Below are 21,152 nucleotides of genomic sequence, written 5' to 3' on the forward strand. Positions count from 1 at the left end.
GACGCATTGCCATATAGAAATACCCATAATCAAATAAATTCCTTATGGTAGCTCTACAAAACAGTAATGACATTGATGGATCCGCTCCCCAGTTAAAGTTAATCATTTTTAAGACGTTCATAAGCCTTTCGGCTTTCTTACACAGGTTTTCAATATGTCTGATCCAGCTTAGTGTTTTATCTAAATGCATACCTAGAAAATTGTATTCTTTAACGATTCTAAAGTTTTATCATCAAGTCATATCGTTTCTCCTTCAGGAAGTTTCCTCTTTCTAGCCGGGGTTCCATAGCGTAAGGTTGGTGTATTAAAGTTTTGCCAATATATTTGTAGGGTTGTTTTCAATAAATATGATTGTTTGTTTGCATTAATTTTACTTGTTTGTGTTTTTATTTCTTTTATTACGGATACATTATGAATCCCATTCAATACGTCTCAATCTTATTTTCATTAAGACTAAAACTATCCGTAATATAATAAATTATTCAAAGATGTGAAATCGGCTAGAAAGTAAGCATTTTCGCTATTAGGAAATTATAATCCGAATAGTCCAATCTTGATAAACAGTTGGATTCACGGTCATTTTTACATTTGTTGCGCTGACATGGCAAAGGAGATCAATTGTGTTGTACCATTAATGCGTTTTCCCTTCCGATTCGCTTTAACCAAATCTTTTATGGGTGGGAAACTAAAGAAAAAATGTCCTAGTTCATTCGTTCATTCATCCAAATCTCATGAAATATATAAAAATACACTCAAAACTCAATTAGAATGGCTTTTTAGTAAAAATAATAATTATTTGGAGATCGTGAGATGCGGTCTGGTGTGACGTAGGTTTTAAAAAAACATTTTCTACGTTTCGATCTTTATTGAGATCATCTTCAGGGCCTGGGATTTATAAACATTGTTTAAATTTTACAAATACATGTAGGATGTGAAAAAATGAATTTATACAATGCTAGAAATTTTAGATTCAATGTATTTGTACTCATTCAAAGTGTTTGTTTTCTGTGAAGATGGGTCATTCTTGTGTGTCTTATTAAGAGTGCCACGATCTCCAAATAATCATTAACTAACGGTCACTAAACACCACACACAGTAAATTTAAAATAATATTTACTGAGCTGATGATACATGAAATAAAGGAAAATTCAATAAATTTCTGATAGACAATACTTTTGAACATCTTGACTATCCGAGGGAAATTCTGTTTAGTAAATATTTGGTTATATAAAAAATGAATCTCTTTTAGAATATATGTGGTTAAGTAAAAAACGAATCTATATGGTATAGATTCAATTGCTTGTTCATATTCCACAAATACATATATTATAAAATATTTGGTTCATTGATTAAACTCAAAGCTACAATTTGTCGTTATACAAAATAAATTCTTTTGGTGAAATCAGGCAACACATCTTCCTCAATTTTTTGTATTACATCACATGTTTCGTTACTGTGACTATCTTCAAGAGACAACTTTATATAAATTCATCTCAGGCCAGTTGCCGAATATATGTTTTGACAACCTATCAAAATGATAACTAATTCTATATAGAGTACACTAAACATTCACTACCTTTAATTTTTAAAAAATCCCTTGGAAGTCAAATTTTTACGTCACAAGAATTGAGAAGGGTCAACGTTTCTAATTAATGATTATTTGGAGATCGTGAGATGCAGTCTGGTGTGACGTAGGTTGTAGAAAAACATTTTTTTTATCGTGCCAACGTTTCGACCTTTATTGAGATCATCTTCAGGGCTCAAAGTGTTTGTTTTCTGTGTTTTTCTGTGTTTCTCAAACTGTTTCTTGACTATAGATGTGTCAACACTCTCAATGACACATCTACACACAAAACAAACTCTTTTCTAAGGCACACATCTACAACTTTGAGCTCTGAAGATGATCTCGATAAAGATCGAAACGTTGGCACGATAAAGAAAATGTTTTTCTAAAACCTACATCACACCAGATCGCTCACGATCAATAATCTTTAACTAACGGTCACTAAACACCACACATTTCTAACTACTTTATTAATCCATGTATGTTTATTGGTCATAATTGACAATATTAAGTATTTCAATTAACTATTCTTTTTATCTAACCTCTTGGACGAGATGAAAAATCTAGTGTTACGAGCGGGATTTGAACCCACGACCTTCGGCTCTATAAGCCGCTGCTCCAACCACTTGAGCCATCGTGATTTAAGTCACCAACTCCTAGAAGTTCCCCTCTTTTTGCCATTTTTCAAAGATCGGGTAATCAGGATGCGATTCTCAGCGACTTATAAAGTTGTCACGGGGAGCTGTTAGCGAAATAATTACTTCTTTAATTATTATGTTAATCAATATATGTTTCATTCAATGATTCCAAATTTAGAAAAAAATATGTGAATAAATAAAACAGTATGTAGCAGCAAAATGCAACTACATTTGGATCCATCAGTCCAATCAGACGATTTCCCTTTTCAAAGAAATGTGCTCAAAAATAGTTTTTTAAATGTAAGAAGAGGCTTTGGGCACTAAATCGTTCTTCTTGTTCTCTCTCACTAACCAGTAAGCTCGACTACTGAAAGACTTCAGTTCTTCTCTATTATACAAGGTGTCCTTTTTATATGGCCCGGCAGAATTTCTCTTGAACAACTTATGTTAGTGGTGACATGGATATTTGATTCGGTGGTTTTGCTCTGCCTACGTTCGAAAATTCCACCGATTGAGAATACCTAGGTGAACTTGGATTCTTCAGTCCACAGCACAGGGTTTTTTAATCTGTATCCCAGATCGGCATACCTGAAAGGAACATTTATCTCCTATCAAAATCAGTGTCCGGAAGCCCCTGGACAAGACGAGAACAATATGGTTTAAATTGTATATTTTGAGGACATTTCTGATCTTGTTTTTTGAAAAGCCTAAAACCCTTGCTGTCTTTCAAAGGGAGGAGAGTGGATTTTCGAGAATATACAACAAAATATTTAATTCTTCATATAAATGATAAACGCATTCACATCTCCTCATATTGCTTGCATAATAAGCGATTTGTGGTTCACTCTGGAGCGATTGGAAAATTTCTGAAAATGTGACTACAACATTGTACCATGTTAACCCGATCTTGACGAGATAAACGCACCCTTCGGTTCATTTTAACTGACTAAACAAACTTATTGAATAATATTTCAAGTTCATGGAGATAAATAAAAGCTGGGAATTAGCTCTCAACTTTTCCATGATGTCTAATTCCAATAAGACTAGTTGCATATCAAATAGCAAAACAATAACGACAACAGAACAGACAAAACAAAGAAAAAAGTGAGCCATTATGGAAAATACTTATGACTTCCTTGGGATGGATCTGGAAGTTCATGGATCTGCTAGCAGTGAGTACGCACCACATGTGTTCCTGCTTGCTGTATTTAATGTTCGAAACATGTAGAATACCTTTTATAACCGATTATTAACTAAACAGGTGCGTCCCCATCAACTTCGTGCCAAGAAGTTCATAAAACCGATTAGCACTGAATCAACAAATGAGAAAAACGAAAGTAAGATAATTCTTTTCAGATTCTGTACTATAGACATCGTTTTTAGTGTAAAAACCCTTTAAAACATCGTGTAAAAAGGTATACGTTCTCATTTAAAATTTCAAAGTTGTGCTGGCATATCATATAAACAAATATTTTCAAAAAGTGGCAAATATTTAAAACTAGAATAAAAAAGATTAAAAATGAATTTTATCTTTTCAAAGCCGTACCATCTAAAAAACGATCTGTGTAGTTCCTTGTTACTACATTAGTTTTAGTTTTACAATTAATTAAGGTTTTTAGTTGAGATGAAAAAAAGTTAATGGCACGAGAGGGATTCGAACCCACGACCTTCGGCTAAATACGCCGCTGCTCTACCACCTGAGCTATCGTGACCTCGATCCACTCGGACATCAACTCCCAATCTCAACCCCACCTTATGAGTTTGAGATTGGGAGTTGATGTCCGAGTGGATCAAGGTCACGATAGCTCAGGTGGTAGAGCAGCGGCGTGTCTAGATGAAGGTCGTGGGTTCGAATCCCTCTCGTGCCATTAACTTTTTTTTCATCTCAACTAAAAACTTTAATTAATTGTAAAAGTATTAATTGGTCAAGCGGACCACGAAATTAGTGGTTTAGTTTTAGTGTACATGCTACTTATGAGAAATATGTCGTTAAGAAGGAACATAGTTTAAATATTTCAATTAATTATTCTTTTTATTTTATTACAGCCGTTCGGATTTCCCCTCTTTTTGCCATTTTCAAATGTTGTGCAAATCGATGAGAAGCCAATCCTAATTACACACATTTGAAAAATGGCAAAAAAGGAGGGAAAATTCGTGAGGTAGGTTGAGATAGCGAGTCGGTGTCCGAGAGGATCGAAGGGCGCATTTAACCAAAGGTTATGGGTTCGAATCCCGCTCGTCACGCTGACTTTTTATCTCAACTAAGACCTTACATAAAAAGAATAATTATTTGAAAGAAGTAACTTAATCAATTGACCACTAATAGTTTAAATATTTTCAAATTATATTATAACTTAATCGCCTTAACTGATTAGCTGGTAATATTCGTGAATTATCATTTTATAATTAAAAAAATCTTGCTAGGATATACACGGAAAAAATTGCAAATAATTTGGATCTATGGCGAGTCAAGATTTTTCTGGCGACATAAAGTGTCTCTTTGTTTACTTATTTTGGTTTATGTGAGTGGCCTGGGACTTCAAAAGCCGCCGTCAGCAGTTCTATCGTCTCAGTTCGATCATTCTCTGAGCTTGCCCTGATGTTTCAACCGCACCTACGCTCGCTTAAATTCAAAATAATCGAAAAGAAAACTCTATTTAAAACTCTCTTTCATATATTTTTAAAATATATTTTTTCGTTTTACTTGAATATGTATATTATAAAGAACGGCATGAACAACAGAAAGGTATTTTTTTTTTAAATAGTAAACTTAATGTTATCAGTGATCTTCTTACTCATCTTCATTTACGACTACACTACAATTTACAATCCTGCACTGTAGGAAAAGGGTGCGTAACGAAATTTTAAAAGGCTGACTCCGTTTTATATTTTTAACCCCTGAGTAATTTGTTCAGAAAAAAGTGCCGCCCAGGCCTCGTTTTAGACCCTGTGTCGGGGCATTTGATGGGCCAATTATAGTTAATGACAGACCATTGTGATCTACCCGAAGGTTGTAAATCCGTCCTTTACATTACATCGGCAAGGGGAAAAAATCTTCAAATGGTCTATCATTGAAATTTTACCAGTTCCACCGTTATTTGTGGTCTGCCTGAGAATGTGACACGAACGCAGGCTGGAGTGGGTGTAGGACACGTTTACTTCTTCTTTCCTTCCAAAAAGTGGGTTTCTTAGAAAGGAAACCCGGCTTTGCCTTATTAGAAAGGAACCGTCTCTCTTCTTTATAAATAGATCGCCAAGTAAACTAGTAGTTGTTTCCTACCGCACTTGCTTACCAAGCGAAAAGCACGTATTATCCACTAAGATGCCGATTCGGCCTTTCAGCCTGTTCCTAATGAAGACCCCGGGCCTCATTAGGAAATAATATTTACCATTCATCTAAGATACCACCTCATAATGGCATCAAAGGAAAAAAAGATTTATTCAGCTTATCTGTAAATCTTAATAAGACAGATGTGCGAAAATTATTTTAATTGAGTTGCATAAGGCGCTTTTAGTTTAAATCCGTCTTTTATCGTTATGATTTTTTCAAAATGAGCTTATTCTTGAGGTTAAAAATAACCCTATTATTAACGTGTTATAGTGTGCTGTTCGGCTAGAGCCGTTATAAATTCTTCCTTTAAACCCTTCCCGACTCGAGGTGAAGTTCCTTTAATTATCTCCTCTCGGGAGGTCATCTGCGCTCTTCACCCATTTACGAGCTTACTTTCCCCGAAGAGGGTTCAATTACTCACGAAAGTGACTGATGAACGCTCATTAAAAGAATATTAAAGGTTACGTCATCATTCATCATCAGAACAGGGGTGTAACGTTTCGAGGAGTTTCTTCGTGAAGATGTTAAGAGTTGACTGACCGGGGACCGACGCGGATCTTGGATGATGTACGGGGCCGTCATCGCGAACCTGAGATTCCGTTGTTCCTTTGCTTTGACTTTTATGAGTGCTCCGTTTGGCCCAGATGTTCCATTCCGAAAATATGTCGCCCTTCCAATAAAAAATAACTATTTTAAAATGTATATATTCTAATAAGAAATAAAAACAGTAAGTAATTGAAAAACTGTTAGATGAACGAAGGCCAATGGAATTTTAAGAGGGAAAATTAAACAGTGGATTATATCCACTAAGATGCCGCTTTACTGTTACAGCTTCGTGAAATTAACCCTCTGTTTTTCAAAATTAACCCTTATTCACATCACAAAAACCTTTTCCTCATCAAATTAACTTTTTTTTTTTACTTTCGAATTAACCTTTTTTTTTAAACATAAAATCCTAAGAGATGGTTTGAAATGTTACCACGTGAAATAAAATTCCTGAATTTGAAAATAATATAATTGGTTTCTTAGAAGACCACGTGAAAATTAATTACAATTAATTTAAAAATTATGTAAAAACACAAATGTTTTTTTTTAATTTGAGATTTTTTAAAAATATAAAATAATTACAATTAATTAAGGTTTTTTGTTGAGATAAAAAAGTCAATGGCACGAGCGGGATTCGAACCCACGATCTTCGGGTAGATACGCCGCTGCTCTACCACTTGAGCTATCATGACCTCGATCCACTGGGACACTAACTTCTCATCTCAACCCCATCTTTTGAATTTTCCTTCCTCTTTGCCTTTTTCAAATGTCGTGTAATCGGATTGGATTCTCGGCGACAAATGAAATGGCCACGGAGAGCTTTAGTGAAGTGTACTTCATTTAAATCATTAAATTCACTAATTTCGTGGTCCGCTTAATCAATTAATATATTACAATTAATTAAGGTTTACTAAAAAGGTTAGCTAAAAACCTTAATTAATTGTAATATATTAATTGGTCAAGCGGACCACGAAATTAGTGAATATAAAATAATTGTGCTCTCAAAAACCACAATTTCACATATTTTTGTGTGGTGATTAGTGACCGTTAATCGATAATTATTCAGAAATCGGGAGATGCAGTCTGGTGTGACGTAGGTTTTAGAAAAACAGTTTCTTTCTCGAGCCAACGTTTCGATCTTCATTGATATCATCTTCAGGGCCTGGGATTTACAAACATTGTTTACATTTAGCAAATACATGTATAATGTGGAAAAAAGTGAATTTATACTATGCAAAATATATTTTTTATATTCAATCAAAGCATTTATACTCACTCAAAATGTTTGTCTTCTGCGTAATTGTGCCATTCTTGCGTGTCGTGTTGAGTGAGCCAGTGAGTTATTGCTGTTTTATGTTTACCCCCTGAAGATGATCTCAATAAAGATCGAAACGTTGGCACGATAAAGAAAATGTTTTTCTGAAACCTAAATCACACCAGACCGCATCTCACGATAAAGAAAATGTTTTTCTGAAACCTAAATCACACCAGACCGCATCTCACGATTTCTGAATAATTATTTCACACATTTTTCAAATTAAAAAAAGAATTCTTTATTTTAAATTATTTTTAATTTCAATTATAATTAATTCCTAACTTTATCCATTTTAATTTGAACTTTTCTATTGAGTATTCAACTTTTTCCACTTAATATGAAACTTTTCCCTTTTAATTTCGACCTTGCTATTTAATATTCAACTTGTTCCATTTTAATTTAAAATTTTCCATTTAATATTAAAACTTTTACATTTATAATACCACATTTTTCATTTACATTTTCAACGTGTACTTGAACTGTTTTAAATTTTTATGTTTTTCCACATTTATTTTAAATTAGTAAAGATTGAAAGAAAATTTAAAATAACACTATAATAATAAACATAGATCTTTTTTAAGATAGAAAAAATGGAATAAATTTGGAAACGGATCAAATAATTTATCTTATAATCTTTCTTATATTTATACAAGTTTTAATGATTAAAAATCAACAAGAACAGCATTTAAATTTAATTTAAAGTTTCACTATTTTAGTTAGTTTTTGTTTATTAATATTTATTTTTACGATTACAGTGTTCATAAATAAATATCTAGTTTTTATTAGGTATTTTTTATTACCTATACGGTTTTCAAATATATTTTATTATACTTTTCACATTTCATTTCCCTTTCTTTCTTTACAAACATATTTTACAATTTATAGATTAATTTTACGAGGTTTAAAATAAATCTGAAAAAAGTTTAAACAAATTTGGAAACAGATGAAGGACTTGTGGAACAAGCTTAAACGTAAATGGAAAATTGAATTCGATCAAATTTGAACCAATAGGATATTTTTTGAGTTCTCAATTCGTATTAAAAACAAAGAGTCTACGCCCATTTAGGCGGAAATTTAGGGTTTATGGCTATGCCAGCTAACTCGTCAAATATAAGATAAGAAGTTTATAGGCCGTGGAACCTGTACGGGAGGAATTTGAGTAAATGATATATAGATATTTCGACTTATCACCGTGTTATGTGAAACTGGTTAATTTTGAATATTTTATGGTTTGTAAGTTGACCATGTCGTTAAACATTTTTTCTTTATCGTTCCACTCAGGGTGTAATAGTATTTTCACTTTAAGGACTTGTTTTTGCTTTTAATCATCATAACAAATATAAATAATTTCTCCTCACGTCGAAAATTAAGCACGTTGGGCAAGGGTGGTGGCGCCAGACAGTCGTTCCAGACCATCTCTTCTTTTCTTCTTTCTACCTCTCTCAAACGCCGGCAATAATTCAGACATTCCTCGAAACCCTCGACGACTCCCGCAAAAGTTGAACCGACGTCGGGAGAAGGGAGAGAAAGAGAGAAAAAACCCACCTGGCCTAAATGGATCGGCCCTTCACAAAACTGCGACCCGACCTCGTAATCAACCCGTGAAATCAATCGTGCTTCTAAAACAGCGCATACTTGACGATCGAAATCTAAAAATGATTGTTTCTTGCATGTATCCTTTCCACGTACGCCTGGTCACAAAAACCCGCAAAAGTAAACAACCATTTCTGACATCAACAAAACAGGGTTTCTCAAATACTTGATAAAATTGAAGCACAGACCAATCACTGGGGATGTCAAACTGACCAAACCCGTCTGATGTGTAAAACCAGCAAAAATAAGCAATAAAACCGATCGGAGATATTTTTATAAATCACTGGCCAAATTTAGGTTATGAGGCAACCTCCACAGCCTTACCAGCGGCTCCTTCGTGCAGGATCTTGCTTTCTTCCTCTCATAATTGCAATAGTTTACATTACGTAGACCCTCACAAAAAGATGTGTTCTATGCTCCTTTCTCCTTGGCAGTATCTGCATAGTATTTTTTCTGTCAATATGCATATTTCTTCTTAGGGTGCAATGCCCTGTCAGTAGTTCAACCACAATCCTGGTTCTATTTCGGTTATCTTCCAGTAATTACAAAGTAATCTCGGCCCTTCTATGAATTTCTTCGCCTTATGCCTGGAGTGTTCTCTAACTCTTGGACTCATTAATGATCCATTTTGAGGTTTCAGGGCCTAGAAAATTCATACTGGTTCCTTTTAATGGCCAACATGTCCACTCTTTCATTACTTGTACGTCCCGAATGCCCAGGGATTAGTCATTAGTGTCACTGACTTCTGCCAGGGATTACTGGCAACTCCATAAGCTTTCTGCCTTAGTACGTTGCTCTGGGATACTCCCGCTCGTAGTGAATAATAGTCTAGAGTAGGCCGATTCTTGGCGGACTCTAAGAAATAAAACTATTTAAAAAAATAGATCGCACAGTAAAAAATAGAAATGTTTCTTATCAGAAATGTCGTTTTTCATACTTGAAGTCGGTTTTAGTAGAAAAGCGAGTGGTAATTACCATTATAAATCAAATGCAAAAGCTAAATTAAAAATCAATAAGAAAAGACGACATAAATTTCGAAGTTTATTCCTCATCAGAACCACTGTGCGGTGTGAAGTTTGGTCAATAAGACTTCAAAACTGAAATTTTGCTAATGCATTGTACAGTAAAGCAAAAACAAAAATAAATAAAAAAAATTAGACCGCTAAGGTTGATTGGTTTAAATGGGGTTTCTCGTTGTTCGAAATATTATCAAATGACGTCCACTTTTATTCTTGATTACAATACAGTTTTGTAGAATTAGTTTGTATGGTTTGACCATTTTCTTAAAGCAGTTTTCAGCCGATCTACCATCAATTCACTTCTTGATCTTGATATGTTGGTCCGAATTTTCATCCCGGTCCGCCTTTTCTCGCTGTGTTTTTGGTCAGATACTTTTCCGCATCCCACCTTCTTTATGCATTTGTAATAAATCTCAGTGAAATTGAATGAAAGCTAAGTTTTTCTGCAAAAACGTTCCCCAAAAACAGAACTAATTTTTTTAAAGTTTTTTGGTGGTTAAACTTTTAAGTTTGGTTTGCAACAGTTCATCACGGTCATTTTTATTTTAAAAGAAATATTTTTTAAATAAATAAAACTAATTAATGCTAGAATAGTCTATAGTCTCTAGACTTGATGAAACATTTCATCTTGCCTTAAAGCCAAAAGTGAGAATATAATGAAGTTCTGATCTGGAAGATCTAGCAACGAAAGATTCACATTTAAACCAGCAATAATTACTTTTGTACTTCATAATTTTGTCCAGACTTATCAAGATATTCTTTCAAAATTTTCAGAGCAATAAAGAGTAGTTACAAACAGTAAAAAATACAAAGCGTAATACTATTTTACTGGTACCTCGTAGTCTGCAGTCGGGTACCTCTTTATTTTACAGGAAATCTTCAAAGGGTGGTCTTTGTTTCTAATACCTGACCTCCTGGCTGCAATACCGATCCATGTCAGTGGTTGACACCCCGGGTGTTTTATTGACCCTAGTAGCCTTATTTTACCTGCGCTTCTCACTTCTCGAAGAATCAATGAAAAGGTTGTCTTGTCAGTTTTACCAGTTCACACTCGGCTGTATGTCTGTTTAATAGACTCTTTACACTTTTTTTTAACATTATCGTTAATTTTTTGGAGCGCAAATTTTTCTTTTTTATTCAACAGTTGGTTTTATCTTATTAAAAACCAGGTTGCTCAAGATCAAAAACCCAGGGAGGAGCGGGCCGACGAGGTTCTCACGTTCCCTCCGAATTGAGAAGCACTTAAATCAAGTGCGTTAAATCTTGTTGTCTATCTCCTTCCTGATCTTATCTAATACTGTTAACCTTGGTAAATTGTTGTGACATTCTAAAAAAAAATTTAATTCGTCGTTGCTCTATTGTCTGCTATTCCTTCTTTTCTTATTTCTACTTTCAAACCTCTGACGGATAATTAGGAACTTGATTTTTTTTCCTTTTTACAGGTTAGTAAACATAGCCGTTATTGATTGTTATTTGTATACAGGCTGTCTTTCAAAAATCTTTTGAATTAATTAATCTTTAATTAAAGTTTTAGTTGAGATAAAAAAGTCAGTGTCACGAGCGGGATTCGAACCCACGACCTTCGGCTAAATACGCCGCTGCTCTACCACTTGAGCTATCGTGACTTCGATCCACTCAGACACCAACTTCACATCTCAACCCCACTTTTTGAATTTCCCCTCCTTTTTGCCATTATTAAATGTGAGCTTTCTTATATTTGAAAGATTTGGTTAGTCTTGCGGTTATTTTTCGGTCAATACTTCATTTTTTTCCTTTAAGATAACCAAATATTTTACCCTAAGTTGGAACTATCCCACTTTACTGAGGCTGTCTCCTTAGGAAGGTTTCAGTTTCCTCCTTCCTCATTCAAGATGGTCTGCAGCTGAAACTTATATGTAAACCAGCTTAAAAGTTCAGAACATTTCTGAAAGCATGAAGTAGTAAGTACGTTTGGAGATCGGTAGCAGTGGTAATTTCTCAAACCGAAACACTCAAATTGATTCGGAAAGGTAAGTTAGTTGTTGTTTGTGTTCCGACTGTCGACTAGATTTACCAATCGTGATAGGTTCTTAAACAATGAGACACGACTAGGTCGCTACCGAGCGCTAGGAAGGCCATCGTTTAAATCCGATCGTGACAGGTTAGAAAGAACTATTCTACTGTTTTAAACGTGTACTTGTCATATATATTACACGCAATTTATCTACACGCATAAAAATTATTGTCAACACACGCAACATTTTGTACGCAGAATCTAGACCGAGTCGGATTTGTCCCCAACATTCTGCTCTCAATGTAAACTTGTCCCGCATGAATGCTTTCTTTCTGCTGACTCACTCCTCAGGGTACAGAGTTGGATTGACTAGCGAGTTTTCATGTCCGAATTAAGGAGGAAACTAATCATATACGATCCTCATCTGTGCTTGATTGTGGAAACATTTTTTTAAATTCATGGTATCATGTTTCTTCTCCACGGTGACATTAGTTCTAAATTAAGTCGACTGCACATCTATAAAAAATTTGTCTTAATGCGTTCACCGCAAATCGAAAATGTTCTGGTGTTTTCCCCCAAAGTTCAAGTTCGAATTCAGGGCTTGTTTCAACGATTTAAGGTCGATCGAAAACGTTGCGGCCACTGTTCCATAAATGGCATAAAGCGGCAAAAAACAACATAGTATGTTGTTGATCTAGGAGCGTACCACACGCTATCGTTCTTTCCCGCCAAGAAAAGAGTCAAACGTTACAAAACTATTAGTCGTAAAAACTGTACTAAATTTTACTCACCAACATCATGAAGCAAGGTATTGCAAGTAACAGCATTATTCTTGCCTTAAGAATACATGTTTATAAATTTGCCATTTTTGTTCCCATTTCGATAAATTTGATCAAAGATGGCGATCGGATTTTTAAATTAGGCGTGGAAAAGTTTAAGCTTAAAGAAATCATCGATCTCAACTTGGAGCTCTATGGATCGTTTTTGTATCCATGCTCTTGCAGAAAAATTTTGAATTAATTTTCATTTTTTCCGAATTCATACTACAGCGTCGTTATGCGCGACGTGTCTGTAAATCGATTGTGACCTTTTATACTGTTGTATATAATAATTATGGGGCAAAATTAATTTCTTATGAAATAACTGTAAGGGTAATAAAAACACTAACAACATTTGTTTTATAAACTGCATAATATTGGGCTGACAAAATGTAGTTTATTGTAGTTCCGATGTCGCAAAGAATATTATTTACACGAAACACCATGGCAAAACTAATAAACTAAATATAAATTATATTAATCATTAAGTAAGGTATTGGTTGAGACAAAAAAGTCGGTGTCACGAACGGGATTCGAACCCACGACCTTCAGCTAAATAGGCCGCTGCTCAACCACTTGATCTATCATTACTTCGATCCACTCGGACACCAACTTCCCATCTCAACCCCACCGTTTGAATTTTCCCTCCTTTTTGTCATTATTAAATGTGAGCTTTCTTATATTTGAAAGATTTGGTGTCCGAGTGGATCGAAGTCACGATAGTCAAGTGGGAGAGCAGCGGCGTATTTAGCCGAAGGTCGTGGGTTCGAATCCCGCTAGTGACACTGACTTTTTTATCTCAACCAATACCTTACTTAAAGATTAATTAATTGAAAAGAATTTATTTGGTCAATCGGACCAAAAACCTAATCGATTTAATAAATTATATTCTTGAAGCCAAAATGAAATAATTTTTAAAAAGAGGTTTTTCCCGCCTCTTTTGTTCTCAAGTTTTATGTGGAAAGTAGGAAAATCTTTTTCCAACTCTTCTTTCCCACGCTAGTGGGGTTCTGAGTTCAACTCCTGGAATTCTCCTTGGAATTTTCTTTGAGATGAATTTAGGAGAAGTACTGCAAACCGGTGTGATCCTTCGCCCGCCACTCCCAATGATTAGTTGGAATTAATTGTCAGGAATAACTTTTCATCCAACTTTTGCAAAAAGAAATTTTATCTATCCATAGAAAAAAATATATTTTGCATTGTATAAATTCACTTTTTCCACATCCAACATGTATTTGTTAAATGTAAACAATGTTTGTAAATCCCAGGCCCTGAAGATGATCTCAATAAAGATCGAAACGTTGGCACGATAAAGAAAATGTTTTTCTGAAACCTACATCACGCCAGACCGCATCTCACGATTTCTGAATAATTATCGATTAACCGTCACTAATCACCACACACATCCAATAAAATAAGATAATATAAATTTTTTATGAAATTAAGAGGNAGGCCCTGAAGATGATCTCAATAAAGATCGAAACGTTGGCACGATAAAGAAAATGTTTTTCTGAAACCTACATCACACCAGACCGCATCTCACGATTTCGGAATAATCTATCCATAGAATTAAAACCAAATAGGTCTTGTTTTAAATTTAAAAATGAAATGGATGTTACTATAAGATGAAAGTTTTGCTCAATTACTACCAAATGTCATATGGTCGTCCAAAAGTTTTGGAAAAGCACGGCTAAGGATGGTTTTTGCATCAGAATAGAGCAAACAATTTTTAATTTTTTACCCATTTTTTTTATTCAAGCGGATGTAATTTTGCCGTTGTGGAAAACCGCTTAGCTGATGGACAAAGGCAAGGCATTTCTCGTTTAACTACCTTTAGAAATAATCAAATCGAATTCTATCGTGCAAGAAGCAATAGCTGGTTGTGTCCATTTTAGTTGTCTATAAATCTGAAATAGTATTGATGCAGTTTGACAAAAAGCAATCACAAAACCATGTTAGGACTAGATGAAAGGCGGTCGCGTGATGAGAGCCGATGATTTTAAAATGCATTTCTTTTCTCCTTTCGGACGTCAGAAGCCTGTTAGCGGGTATTGAGTTATGAGCTTTTCTCACTCGGGCCGGACCCATCCTGTAATTTGTTCAGCCCGGTCTGAGGTAGGAAAGGACCAAGGAGCTATGCGACGGACAGGTGGTTGAGACCAGTTAGTGGTATTTAAAAGATAGGCGACTGTCCCTTGATGCGGTCATGGGACAAAAACCAGCTAAGGCCCTTTGTCTTCCTTTTTTCCCCTCTCCGCGTCCGCCATCCCTAGACGCCCTCGCATCGGACCACTCGTCCGTCTTATTGTTATTCACAGATGGGAATCGTTCCGATTGTTTTGTTCCCGGTAAAAAGTTCCTCGGGCTCAGCCGATTAGGATCTTTTTAAATCCGTACACGGCTTCCCACGCTACCAAAAAAGGGGTAGATAAAACGGATTTTTTTTCCTAATAAATAATTTTCAGTCTTTTGGTTGCTTTTTTTTTCAAAAAGCCAATGGAACCACTTCATCAATCGAATTCTTTTTTCCTCATTGCATTGCTCTATGAAGAAATTTTCGAGAGCTTTCACACCAAACCTGGGCCAAACCGAGTAATGCAATCCTTTAAGACGAAAGCTGAAGCAAATAAGCGATCAGTGATTTGTTTGCCCTGAAAAAATTTTTAATCTTGTCAGTGTATTTTTAGATTTATATAGTATATATCATCTTTATGTAAATATTGGCTGAAACGAAAAAGTTAGTGTCATGAACGGGATTCGAACCCACGACCTTCGGCTTAATACGCAGGTGCTTTACCACTTGAGCTATCGTGACCACGGAAAAAAGGAGGGAAAATTCGAAAGGTTGGTTGAGATGGGGAGTCGGTGCCCGAGTGGATCAAAGACACGATAGCTCAAGTGGTTAGAGCAGCGGCGTATTAAGCCGAAGGTCGTGAGTTCGAAACCCGCTCGTGACACTAACTTCTTTATTTCAATCAATACCTTACATAAAGATTAATTAATTTGAAAGAAGTTATTTGGTCAATCGGACCACGAAATAAATGGAGATAGTATAAATGCATACAATTTTTGCAATCGAAGAAACTAAATAAATAATTACGTCAAAAGAATATTTTTGGTTGCATTTGTCTCGCTTATTTTAATTACCATCTAGCAAGATGGAATGAAAAAACCCCTGGCCTAATCCACATAAAGTAATAGCGAATAACATGAAGTAAAATCGAGACTATGCTTGGCGCGTCCAAAATCAAAATGAAGTTAAATCTCCCAATCTTTATGGTCCGCCTATTCTCGCTGTATTTTAGGTGACAGATTGTTTCCGGATTTTTCCAGTGCTGTGCTTTGTAAAAACAAATTTCAGCACTCTTAAATACAAATATTAAAAGCCTAACCTAGGTTTGTGCTTGCTTTTTCTGAAAAATGGCTATTCGTTTTTCACGTTAGAAAGTTTTGTTTTTAAGGCGAGATGCGTCCGTCTATTATCGCTATATTTTCGGTCCGACCTCGGTCACTAAACATTTCATGAATGTTTACCACTATTTTTTTTTTTTTAATTTATATAGGTTCAATTCTGCCCATTTATGCGCTTATGTACACACAAGTGCAGAACCGAGCCTATTGACTTCTCGAGAGAATCGTCCACTTGGGTATTTTGGTGGCCCGGGGTCAGTCCTTGACCTTATCCGTACCAACGTCGAAGTTAGACTAAATGGACTATCGAAAACATTTCGTCCGCAAAAGGGTGCAGTTTTCACCTAATTAGACTTACTCTTTTCCTCATTCTTAAATTTCCTCTTATTTACATACTTTTCACTCAAATAGGGTGTAGGGGTCACTGCATTCCTCCAGAGCCTTTATCACTCATATGTCTATACTTACAATAGCTAGTCTAATTGAGGATCAAGGACAAAAATTTTCTCACGAAACAGTTAAAACAGCTATCACCAAATTTAGTATATATACGACAATAAATAACATTGCCTGCAATACAAAAGATCTATTTATACATTATTACTTCAATTTCCTCCAAAACTCGGAATAGGGGACCCAAAGATTCGCGGTAGTGCTCAAGCATAATTCTTATAAAGGGTGGCATTCCTACTCGCTCCTTATATGGAGCCAAGGAAGGATACCCTTTGATTATATGGGCCAAATTGATCAACCTTTCTCTCATATGCGAGCTTTGGCCTAATTTATCATTATTAATCAAAACTTAAAAGTTTTGTTTTGAGGCTATTTATTCATCGTTTCTAGATTTCTATGTTTCACTGTGATACAAAACCGTCCGGAATAGTGGGCAGGTTATTCTAATCTATTAAGCAGTACGTTTGTTTATTTATTTTTCTGTAATATCAACTTGCACTTAAACGTGTATTATTTTACGCAAATTTTAGAATTTGGAGCAACTACAAATTTGTCTTGAGGCTGTTAGGACCTAGGAATATTTTTCCCTTGGCCTTCTCCACAAAAATTGAAACATCTGAGCCAAGAATTGAAATTAATTTTATAGTTAATTAATCTTTATGTAAGGTATTGGTTGAAATGAAAAAGTTAGTGTCACGAGTGGGATTCGAACCTTTTGAAAACTGGCAAAAAGGAGAGAAAATTCAAAAGGTAGGTTGAGATGGGTCCGAGTGGATCGAAGTCACGGTAGTTCAAGTGATAGAGCAGCGGCGTATCTAACCGAAGATCGTGGGTTCGAATCCCGCTCGTGACACTGACTTTGGTATCTCAACTAAAAACCTTAATTAATTTATAGATATTAATTGGTCAAGCGGACCACGAAAACTAGTGAATTTAATAAGATGAAATGAAGTATACCTTCACTAAAGTTCTCCATGGCCATTTCATTTGTTGCCGAGAATCAAATAGATTACCCGGCATTTGAAAAATGGCAAAAAGGAGGGAAAATTCAAAAGGTGTGGTTGAGATGGGAAGTTAGTGTCCGAGTGGATCGAGGTCACGATAGCTCAAGTGATAGAGTAGCGGCGTATCTAGCCGAAGATCGTGGGTTCGAATCCCGCTCGTGACACTAACTTTTCCATTTCAACCAATACCTTGAGAATCTTACATGATGATTAATTAATTGAAAGAAGTTATTAGGTCAATCGGACCACGAAATATAATGGAATTAGTTTTTATAGTTATTTGTTGATGAAATTATTTTAAAAAATACCACAATCATTCTAATCAAAGTTTGAGAAACTCACCAACGCACTTTCAACGTTCCCAAAATTACCAGTGATCCCGTTTTTTTGTTTCAAATAAGATTTATTTAAGATACACAAAATTGAATCCTTACTTAACCACCCCAATCCTATAATTTTTTATTGAATGTAATTATTAGCGTCATCTATACTTGTGAGGGCTGATGTCGGAATATTGAGTAAACTCACGAACCTCAAATCCAAATTAAGATTTATTTTGAATTCGTCATAATTAATTTCACTTTTAGGAATACCAGATTAGAGACCGATCAAACGAATGGATTTATTTCGGATATTTTCTAGTCTAGTGATATATTATTTATAAGGAGACCAAACTGATCAATGATACTTAAGAAGAGGTTTAACTAACTGGTCATACAAGTATCTTAACAAAGAAAATAGTCACATCTTAAAAATAGGTAAAAAATGTATACTCATTTTTTATGATTACAAACTTTGGAAATATTTGACTAATTTTCGCTGCTGATACTTTTATCATTAGACGCTTTTAGAGCTCATTTTTTGCCGGGTTTGCAAGCAGTAGTTAAATCACAACGACGGTAATTATTCCTTTTGTTATGCTTCATCTCTGCGCCCTCTTCAGTGAGAGTCGGAATTCAGGCTAATCGGCCGACTTAATTATTTTTTTTAAATTGAAGTTTAAACAATCTGTACTGCCATGATAAGTGAATTAGATTGAACGAGTTAAACTTCAAAAGTTCCTGGTATTATTAAAGTATGACATATTCCAGCAGCCGGTTATTAGCTGCCTTTTTCCACCTTAAAAGACTACGGTCGGAAAAATAAGTCCGTAGCGATTTTTTATTGGTAAACTCAACGAAGATTTTGGGTGCTAGTAAACAAATTTATTATCATTTTTTTCACTGCCTGTTACCATCTTCCGTATAATTTTGTAATTCTGTCCTCCCAAAACTTCTTAGCTTTTCGAGCGATGAACTATTCGATGTGCGTTTCGCAGTTCTCAAGTGAGAAGTAAAGTTTTCCCCATTTTTAGAGTTTTGAAAAACCCGGAATAAGTAAAAATCTGAAGGCATAATGTTAGACAGATTAGCTTTACTATAATTCCAGGCGCGTGTGCAAAGACACGTGCGGACCAGGGTTATCCTGTTGGAAAACAACCCTCTAGCAATTAACCAGGATAATTTTAGGTTAATTGCTGACTTTAAACTTTCTAATTGCTCCAAGCACTGGAATTCATGGCTTGGTTGGGCGTAAACTCACAATAAAGCACCCTCCATTCATGAAATGCAATCCAGCTTTTGTACTTGTCAACGGTGGGTCGCTGGCCTTACCCAAGATTTTTATCTTTGAAAATTATCATAAAAGACCCTTTTTTATCTCCATATTTTTAAAAAGTAGGTCGGTTACTTTGCATTTTAAGAGGGAATCGCAGTTGGAGATGCGTTGAGACGCTCGGAGGAAATATGGTAAGAGTCTGTGCAATGTCTCGAGTCGTTAAGTCTGGGTTATTGTGATAAAAGGTTGAATTTAGTCATAATGAACGTTTAAAGGACGAACATAGCACTCCTGCTTAACGATGGATTAATGAATAATCCTTTAGCAGATGTCATTCTTTGATTTTTAATTAATTTGACGTGCAAGTCTTTTAAAGTTAATTAAAGACACTAGTTTTCGTGGTCCGCTTGACCAATTAATATCTATCAATTAATTAAGGCTTTTAGTTGAGATAAAAAAGTCAGTGTCACGAGCGGGATTCGAACCCACGATCTTCGGCTAGATACGCCGCTACTCTACCACTTGAGCTATCGTGACCTCGATCCACTCGGACACTAACTTCCCATCTCAATCACACCTTTTGAATTTTCCCTCCTTTTTGTCATTTTTCAAATGCCGGGTGATCTATTTGATTCTCGGCAACAAATGTAATGGCCACGGAGAACTTTAGTGAAGGTATACTTCATTTCATCTTATTAAATTCACTAGTTTTCGTGGTCCGCTTGACCAATTAATATCTATAAATTAATTAAGGTTTTTAGTTGAGATAACAAAGTCAGTGTCACGAGCGGGATTCGAACCCACGATCTTCGGTTAGATACGCTGCTGCTCTTCCACATGAGCTATCATGACCTCGATACACTCGGACACAAACTTCCCATCTCAACCCCATCTTTTGAATTTTCCCTCCTTTTTGCCATTTTTCAAAAAATTAAAAAGGTGGGGTAGAACAACTCTAGATAGATAGATAACATGCTTTATTTACATTAAAGAGGAGCATAACATAATATACAATATTTAAAGCATTTTACAGCAGGGGTTATCCGTCTGCCGGAATTCGTACCTATATTGCCAGGCATGACGTGCATAGTGAGCCAAACCTTTAGACCTCTCAATATCCGCGATATTTAAAAGATCAAGCAACTGAGACCTGGAAAGCGCTTTATACCCTAGATTCAGGATATTGAGCTCTGACAGTATGGGATACTGGGCAACAAAATGAAAGATATCTTCCCTAACTCTTAGGTTACAGAGCGCACACAAAAAAATTTCCCTCGTCTTCCTTCCATTGCACAGAACTGAGGAACACTTGCTTTCATCTAAGCTTAAGTAGCCATCGAAGAGTCTTGAGTCTCATAGAACCACTATCTTGAACGTTTAGGTTAAAAGTTGCCTTAGAGTGGTCTAGGGCCTTAAAACGGAGACACCTGTTTGAGGACTGAGCACGATGCTCACAACTGTTGATCACTTATCCAGCGCAAAAGTTCCACGGTATAATTGGGCCAACTCGAGAGGTTTTCTAAACAAAAAGAAAAACTGCAACCATATTGAAAAGTTAATGTATTGACGAAACCAAGAACCATTATATTTAATAACCTCGAGAGCGGTCATTTTGGAGATTCGAGCAACGACCTTGTATCCCCTTAAGTATCCTTAAAACAAATGAGAAATGCAAGGAAAGCGTAAAAAGGAAAATTGTATCCACTCCCATCTCAACATAAAACGTGTAGTTTAGAGTGGAGTTAGGCAATCAGAAGATCTTCCCAATAAAAAAACTTTGTACCCTTTCTATCTCTTCATAACGCTGGAAGACACACCTGGCCAGCATAACATAAAACAGAACATTCTAAAGGGGGAAAATTCAAAAGGTG

At 35.5% G+C, this 21,152-nt stretch overlaps 1 protein-coding gene across 2 annotated transcripts in view; it reads left to right on the plus strand.

The window, feature by feature from the left end:
• LOC106666975 (laminin subunit alpha-1) overlaps positions 1–21,152 on the plus strand; it is a 95,392-nt gene that overhangs the window by 50,307 nt on the left and 23,933 nt on the right. The gene's annotated exons all lie outside the window — the stretch shown is intronic.

Source organism: Cimex lectularius, unplaced genomic scaffold, assembly GCF_000648675.2.
Source record: "Cimex lectularius strain Harlan isolate CLEC.00 unplaced genomic scaffold, Clec_2.1 scaffold226, whole genome shotgun sequence".
In the NCBI taxonomy this organism is placed as follows: Eukaryota; Metazoa; Arthropoda; class Insecta; order Hemiptera; family Cimicidae; genus Cimex; species Cimex lectularius.